This window comes from Molossus molossus, unplaced genomic scaffold (assembly GCF_014108415.1).
Source record: "Molossus molossus isolate mMolMol1 unplaced genomic scaffold, mMolMol1.p scaffold_m16_p_1, whole genome shotgun sequence".
Lineage (NCBI taxonomy): Eukaryota > Metazoa > Chordata > Mammalia > Chiroptera > Molossidae > Molossus > Molossus molossus.
The window spans coordinates 184,020,914-184,029,512 of record NW_023425344.1 but is presented as its reverse complement, the minus strand read 5'-3'; positions in this window follow the sequence as shown (position 1 = coordinate 184,029,512).

Below are 8,599 nucleotides of genomic sequence, written 5' to 3'. Positions count from 1 at the left end.
TTTTTTGACAACAGCTGAATCATAGCATAACCTCTTCTGTTCACGTGATGAGTGATTATTGTCTGTTTGGGGCACAGCAGTACTAAGTCCTGTATTAGAGGCGATGGCTGTCTACATTAAACCGCTTGCTATTCTCTTTCCACCTTTCCTCTCCTCTAGCCACAGGGAATTACTCTTATCAGCTAGGATACATTTCCTGTCTTTTTAAATTCTGCTCATCAAAAAGCTACAGAGTCTGGCCGGTTTGGCTCAGCCGTTAGGGCATCGGCCTGCGGTCCTGAGAGACCCGGGTTCCTTCCCGCTAAGGGCATGTACCTCCGTTGCAGTTTGTCCCCGGCCCTGGTTGGGTCGTGTGGGTGGCAGCCACTCCATGTGTCCCTTTCACGTCGATGTTTCTCTCTTCCTCTCTTTCCCTTCCGCTCTATCTGAACAAAAAATGGAAAAATGTCCTCGGGTGAGGATAAAAAAGAGCTACAAATGTTCAAAATTTAAAAATACCTTGTTTTTATCCTACTCATATCCTTCTATGTCTATTTTTCCCACCTTCACTGCAACCCCAATTTATGAGATTTCAAAATTGAGATTGCAGATCGAGTGCTTAAGTCGCTGGGGGAAGAGGGTTTTTTTTCCCTTTTTATGCAAATAGTTGACCCTTGAACAACACTAGAGTTAAGGGTGCCAACACACACACACACACACACACACACACACACACAGTCAAAAATCAGTGTATAACTTTTACTCCCCCAAAACTTAACTGCTAATAGCCTACTATTGGCTGAAAGTTTTAATGATAACATGCACACTTGATTATGCTATTTTCTTACAATAAAGTAAGCTTTTTTAAAAAAAAGGAAAGAATGTTATTAAAATAATAAGGAAGATGAAATACATTTACAGTATTGTATATATATATATATATATATATATATATATATATATTTTTTTTTTAATCTCCATATACGTGGACCTGGGCAATTCATACTGGTGTTGTTTAAGGGTCAACTGTAATCAACTGCAGACTCTATAGCTATGTCTTCTCAGTGAAAAGTAAGTCAGATCTGGGATCTCAAGACTAATTCCACTTCCTGGCCTCACTCTACCCAAACGTCGGGACAGACACTATGACTGACTTCTGGATTCCACAGTCACTTATCTTATCTCTGATGTATGTTTCCAGCTCCAGTGCTAGAACAACTTAAAAGGAATCAGAAAATAACATACCAAGAAGAGGTCCTGAAATAGCTAATTCACCTATTACATCCTATTTTATTCTTTCTCTTAACCTTATTGGCTTCTGTTCTCTTTGGAGAACGAAGACTCCAAACTCAGACTTTTCAAGAACAGTTTTATATTTTCTGAAATAAAAAACCTATATGACTGATTCCTGAAGATGTGAATAAAATGCCCACCAACTTGTTCTGTAATGATGCCTGTAGCTCACAGAGGTTCTTTTATTCTGGTTCCAAGAAGCTTTGAGGATCCAAAAAAAAAAAAAAGGGTAAGAAGACTTAATGCAGACATAACTGTCTTAAATATGTACAGGACTGTTATGTATATTTATGTATATCTATAGTGCAGAACTGGCCAGGAAGTGAAAATTTAATGGCATGAACATAAAAGTCCTCATATTTTTAGTCTGGTCATATGGAGGAGGGAGGAGACATTTTATAAGACACAGCCAAAAGCATAACCAAAGCCAACACAAGGAGGCAAATAAAGTTAAACCAAAATTTGTTTTCTGCATTTGTTTTAAACAGATATAAAGTCTGCGATATTAGGGATATGATACAGAAGAAACAACATGGTGCTTTGGGTCGGTCTGAAAGGTTGACTTTATACAAGGTCAAACTATAATTCTCTGATCTTGTAGGACACATATACCCAAAAAATAGTCACTTCACCCTTTCCCTAAAAAAACTTGATATGTCCAGTTCTCACCTTAGAGCAACCAAGAATCCTGTTCCAGGGCCTTCAGCTCTTACTTGTACACTCTCAGCAGAACTATAACTGGCTTTTCTGGTCAGTTAGTGAAATCTGCTGTGTTCCTTTCGGTCAGACCATTTGCAACACTATTATTTCAACTATCTTAATATCCATATCTATCATACCATTCACTAACTTAGTCTTCTCCTTGTGACAAGCCATTCCAATAGAAATTGTGTGGTGTTTTTTTTTTTAAATTTGTTTTTAATATAACCCAAAATTTGGTGATTCTATGACCTGAAGAGTACCGATTAAAGCACCAAAAGGTTAGACCACTAGAGGGAGTCCAGAACCATATCAGCCCCAAGGCTATAGGATTTTTTAGTTTGAAGTGTTCTCAACTGTGGTTTCTATTAGATTTTCCCAAGATTTACACCCGGGTGCATGAGATAATCTGTTGTCTATTTAGTTACTATTTTGCGGCGGGGCGAGGGACGGCGGGGGCGAAGGTCTGTTAGTGACAGCGGGAGGGGAAGGGGGCTGAAGATGGTGGTGGTGGCAGAGGCAGCGGCACCGTGGGGCTCGGTGGTGGCCTCGGCCTGGGCAGCATCTAGCTTGGGAGGCTGCCCGGGGCGGGCGTCCCGAGCCGGCTCTGAAAAAAAATTTTTTTTAAAAATATATAGTTACTTATTTTCATATTAATTTCTACAGGTCTCAGGCCATGCAGAACTGACTTTTAAAGTTATAATTTAATTGCTATATTGAATATCAAAATGAGACTCCCCAATCCAAAATGTAGTGGTAGATCAATATCCAAACAAACTGAATTTATCTTGCTATAGCCTAGAAATAATTATAGCCTTTAATGGTCTCAAATAGCCTTGCTAAACAATCTTTTGTGAGATTTTCCTAAAGAGATGCATTTAACAGTTTCTCTTGAGTTCAGTTAGTACATTCAAGGTTACAATCTGTCTAATATTAGATTTACTATAAACATTCTTAATTATCAGTAAGTCTAAAATTCAAAAGAAATAGTTGGAACCTGTTTCTTTTTAGAATAATGATTGTACATTATTTGTGTACCTTCATCAATATTACATATTAAATATTATATTCCAATATGTGAAATATGCCATAATTGTGGGGGGAAATCTAAGGAAAATGGTTAAGCCAAATAGCATGAGACATCTATAGGTCCATGAATGCTAATCTTTCTTATGCTTTCATTTTCATGTTATGCTCAACCCTAATACATTTGAACAGTGGCAATGACTGAGTTGTAATAGGTGAGTATAGAGGTAACCACATCTGAAAAGGAATGATTTACAAATGCTTTATCTCAATATGTCCATACAGACATATTGAGTGACTTAGTGCCACAGATACCTAATATGCCAAACAAATTTTCTTATTTTAAAGTAAATTTAAAATAAGAAAAAAAACCTCTAATAGGGCATTGTTAAAATTATTCTTTAAATTTTTCTAGTTTTTGTTTTCCTCGTATATCAAGGCTAGAATTATTCTTTACAAGATAGAGTCAGGGGAAGGTGGGTGATTAACACCATCAGAAGTCTTTGCTGAATAATAGTGACCAGCAGACTATATTTCACAAAACACTATTTTGGCAGTCTGTTCTTACAGATTTTTAGGAAACTTCTTGTTTCATCTATTTTCAAAAGTGAAGTCTTTAAAATAATTATCCCCCATGATATTGGTTCAAATTGTTCAACTAGTAAAAGTAATAATAGTCACGTATTTCTTTAAAAATATTTATTGAACACCTACTTTGTGCTATTTACTGTACCAGAGGCTGAATATATGATGGTTAAAAAAAAAAATGTAATTCTTGCCTTCATGAGGTATGTAGTCTAGTGAGGAAGTCAGACATTAAAGGACTCAAAAAGTGAATAAACCAGATAATTAAAGGTGATAAAAATTGCTATGAACAGAAAAGGGCCACTTTACACAAGGAAGCAGGGAAAGCTTCTGAGGAAGTGACATTTAAACTCAGACCTGAAGGATGTGGAGGGAGCCAAGCAGAAGAATTGGAGTGGGGAGAAGGAGGGGGCAGAATACCAGTCAGAGGGAAACAGTGGAATATGGTTGCTGTATTTAAGAAATTAAAAGAAGGCCAGTTTTATCTTTACCATTTCTTTGGAGTTTACAATCTACTTTTTCCTAATTGTTTTACATATTTAAACAAGATGGATATTTTGTTACTCTGCATAGATAAGTTAGTTGTTTAAGGATAGAAACTAACTTTAAAAATATGTATCTATGGCCCTGGCTGGTTTGGCTAAGTGGTTAGAGTGTCGGCCCTCAGACCAAGGAGTCGTGGATTCGATTCCCAATCAAGGGCATGTAGCTCGGTTGCAGATTCAATTCCTGGCCCCAGTCGGGGTTGTGCAGGAGGCAACCAATTGATGTGTCTCTCTCTCTCATCGATGTTTTTCTCTCCCCCTCCCTTCCTCCTACTCTATCTAAAAAAATCAGTGGTAAAATATCCTTGGGTGAGGATGTGTGTGTGTGTGTGTGTGTGTGTCTAGTAGTGTGCTGGATTATAGTTGTGCTCAATAAATACTTGTTGGATTGAAATTAGGGATTAAAGTCTGGTGTCCCATGCTGTGTGGGTTAAATCTTGTTCTATCCAGACGCATCAAATGCTCTTCAGGGCAGACTCAGATCTCAAGGGTAATCTTCAAGGAAGAGGAGGTCCCTGCTCCTGACAGAGACCACCCTTCCTGCCTCTTGTTATTTGTCCCTCTTTCAACATTTAAAAATTTCATTCAGTTAAATCAGTCATTATAAAAGTCTGTTAAAATTCAGTATTGTTGCCATAATCATTGCTGATACTCAAATACTGCATCTTAAGGTTGAATGTAACATGCGATTGTAAACCCATGTGCTGTTGACTTATCTAAACATTCATCTTTCCTTTTCTGTTCCTACTATCAATAGAAATTCTTATCACTTTTATTGAATTACTACAGCAGCCTCCTAACTAAATTCCATCTCCCCAGTGTCTCCTCACATCACTACTATATTAATCCATCCAGGAAAATGCTGTACTTTGACTGGTTGTATCTATCTTAATAAATCCTAGATCTTTCAAGCTCTCATACTTGTCTAATAGTGAACACAATATTATATAAGATGTTATCTAGAAACTGAGCCAGTAAGAAGTCCAGCATAGATTTATACATTTATACATCTAGTTGCATTCTATTTCTGTTGTTGGGCAATTATTTAATGTGACCATCTTATCTCTCCGATGAGATTTTTAAGTGATTTGGGAATTTGTAACACTCTTTTTTAATATTTAATAATTTTTTCTCCCCACCCCCAACATTGAGCAAAATTCTAAGTGCTTAATAATCAAATATGTCTATTCTCTCCATTACTAGAGATTTGGTTTGAATTTAGGAGAATGAGCTTGCCTCTCAGAAAATCTGGTTTGAATATTATATTTGAGATATACTAGATCTGAGAATTCTAGTCTATCATAACAAATCCTAGAGCTTTCACGCTCTCAAACTCGCCTAGGAGTAACCTCATATTATATAAGATCAGGTCTTGGGGAGTAAGCCAGAAACAAGGCCAGTCTACAGAAATGAGGAAGACACCATATGAAAATGGTTTATTCACAGTAATTCACTGGTACTTGCTTCATCAAAATTTCCTCTAGTCCTTTGCTATACCCCTTCCAAGAATGGAATGCAGTCTTTAATTTCTGTTTTCCAAGGCACCAAGATCAGGAAGAGGAGACGAAAATATCTTTGAGGTACCATTATATCTCACTGGCAAGATCTTGCTGGAAGAGTACAAATTCTAAGACAGGATAGAGAGAGAGGTCTCATAACCCTTTAGCCTCAAAATGGGAGGACTGACTTTAGGAGAAATTGATATACTGGGTTCCAAAGTAGCAAACCTAAAGATAAAGGAAGACACATTCTGAATTCTCTCAAGTAGATAGAGAACTTTCTTTAGAATAATCACATTGTTCACATTATCCTTGGTACTGAATACTTCATTTGTCCACTGAAATGAACATCACTGTTTCCCTCCTACATCCAAAAATGTGTGGGAGTGGCCATGAATGCCTAGGCATTTTTTAGTGTTTGTGTTTTTTTGGCAACTTTTTTCCATGTTGCTCTAGTACTCCCAGACCTTCAAATTTTTCTGACTTCAAGTAAACTCAGTATGTTTCATAACAATGAAACAGCATCTGACCTGCTTTGGTGCCCCTGGAATGGAGTCTAGGCAAACATACTACCTCCAGACAGAATTCATTGATTCTTCTTCTGGCTTTCCTCACCATGTAACCACCTCTTTTAGCATATGGCTTCATTCTGCCTTGAATGAGCTAGTTGTTTTCCTGTCTTCCTTCTACTCCCTCCTGATTTTAAGAGTTGACACTGTGTGTTAGTCATCTGTAGTCTTTCATTCTACCTTCTCCCAACAGGGGCTATTTACATACTTGCTGTGTGATCTTGAGCAATTCATTTAACCTTTCTAAGCCTGATTCTTATAATCTATAAAATGGATCGTTGTGAGGATTAAGTGACATACTATTATATTAATTGTAATTATTATTGCCTGCCTTACAAGGATATCATGAGATAATTTATGGACATTTCTTTTGAAGAGTAGGATGATCTATTGATATGTAATATAAGGCTCTACTAAACAGTGATAGCTATACTATGTCAGGCACAGTTCCAAGTGCTTTACATGTATCATCTCATTTAATCTGCCAAAATTTGGGAGGTTTAAATTATTATTTCTAATTTACAGATGAAGGAATTAGGCCACAGAAAGGTTAACTAACCTCCCCCAAGGTCACACAGCTAGTAAGTGGCAGAGCTAGGATTCAAAACTAGCTGGTCTGGCTGGCTGCAAAGTTCCCACTCTGAACCACTGCACTATATGCTGTGCTATAATCAAATCTGGGTTTTCAAACTATGTTCACTAGTTACTTCATAATGATGTGATCTTGAGCAAAATATAAGATTCTAAATCTAATTTTCATCTTTTGTAAAAAGGACAGAAATCTACTTCATAGATTCATTTACTCAACAGATATTTATTGAACTCCTAATGTTTGCTATACTCCAATACCATAATGATTAAATTCACATAAAACACTTGGTATACTGCCAGGCACATAGTAAGTGATCAATGATCATTATTATTTTAATTGATAATAATAAGCCAATAATTTCTTTGATACATATTTTCTATTACTTGGCTAGAGATTGTTTTATCATTAGCATATAGCCATTTTCTACTGGTCCCCTAATTCTATTTGAAACATTTGGTGGTAGTGGTGGTAGTGTTCTATAGGATGTTGCCTTGCAATACAAGTATCTCTCAGGGCTAAACAGAGAAAATGCCTTAAATGGCTACTTTCCAATACATAGCTAAGGCATGTAAAATATGCTTACTACCAAGAAACCTGATGTATGCTTGGTGAATGTGAAAATATGAAGATCAAATACAATGATTTCAGGAAATGTGTGATGAGGTCATCTTGGGAAATGAAATAGCCCCACATGACTTCTCCTACATGACTTCTTTGATGACATATAAAAAACCCATCAACACTTCTTAGAGTCCAGACAGATATGATGGCTGCTGTACCCTGCTGTGCTGTGCTTTATTGCTGTCAGGATTCATCCTACTATGCTTGCCTTTCCTGATTCTGTGAGAGTCAGCAGTATTTACTGGGTTGCATAAGAGATTGTTTTTTTACTTCCCTAGATTGCTGATAATCAAACAAGATGCTATATCTGAAGTCCCTTTGAAATACTAAACAAACACACACAGAGTGAAGAGTTTTCATACAGGAATGTTGTAGTCACGTAGGAAAGAGAACACTTAATGTAGGAAGTACTATTTTCCCCAGTTCTGAACTTGTTCTCAGCATTTTCTTATTTCTTAATGTGACCAAGCTTGCCTTCCTGTCTTGACTAGTTCCCCTTCTCCCCATTTCAGTTCCTAGTTGTAGTAGTAAGAGCTAATTTGTAGTGAGTGTTGTTTTATGTGCTTTATTCATTTAATCATCATAGCTCTATGCGTTATCTACTAGTATTACCCCTATTCCATTCAAGAAAGCTGAGCTACAGAAGGGTGAAATAACTCCACAAGGTCACACAGCTAGTGAATGAGGAAGTCAGGCTCCCAGCCTGGGAGTGCAGCTACAGCCCACGCTCCACCGCGATGCTGCTCAGCTCACTCCGCCCAGTGCCTGCCACTGTCCTATAAACACGTTTACCAAGTTAAAATTTTCCAAGCAGCAGGCAGCATTTTTTCTTTTTGCCTTTTAAAGTCAACTCTAATATAATAATTTGTTATGATAAATTTAGAATCTTACCAAATGTTAATAATTTGTGTTATAAACTTTGGTTTGTATTCATTATCTGGGGAAAAGGAGAATATAGCAATAATTCTGCTAGCTTACAGCCACAAGCAAATCGATGCAAGAAATGAGGTCAAATCCCAGCTGTTTTTCCTGATAAATACTGGATATGAAATGACATTCAAGCTGCTACTTGCTCAAGGGTTAGGCAAAAAGTTGGCAGCATCAGCTTTCTTAGTGGCATTATAAATGGGGGTAAGCAACATTTTGAAATGTACACAACATATCTTTCTAAGTTATCAGAATGGGGTGGTG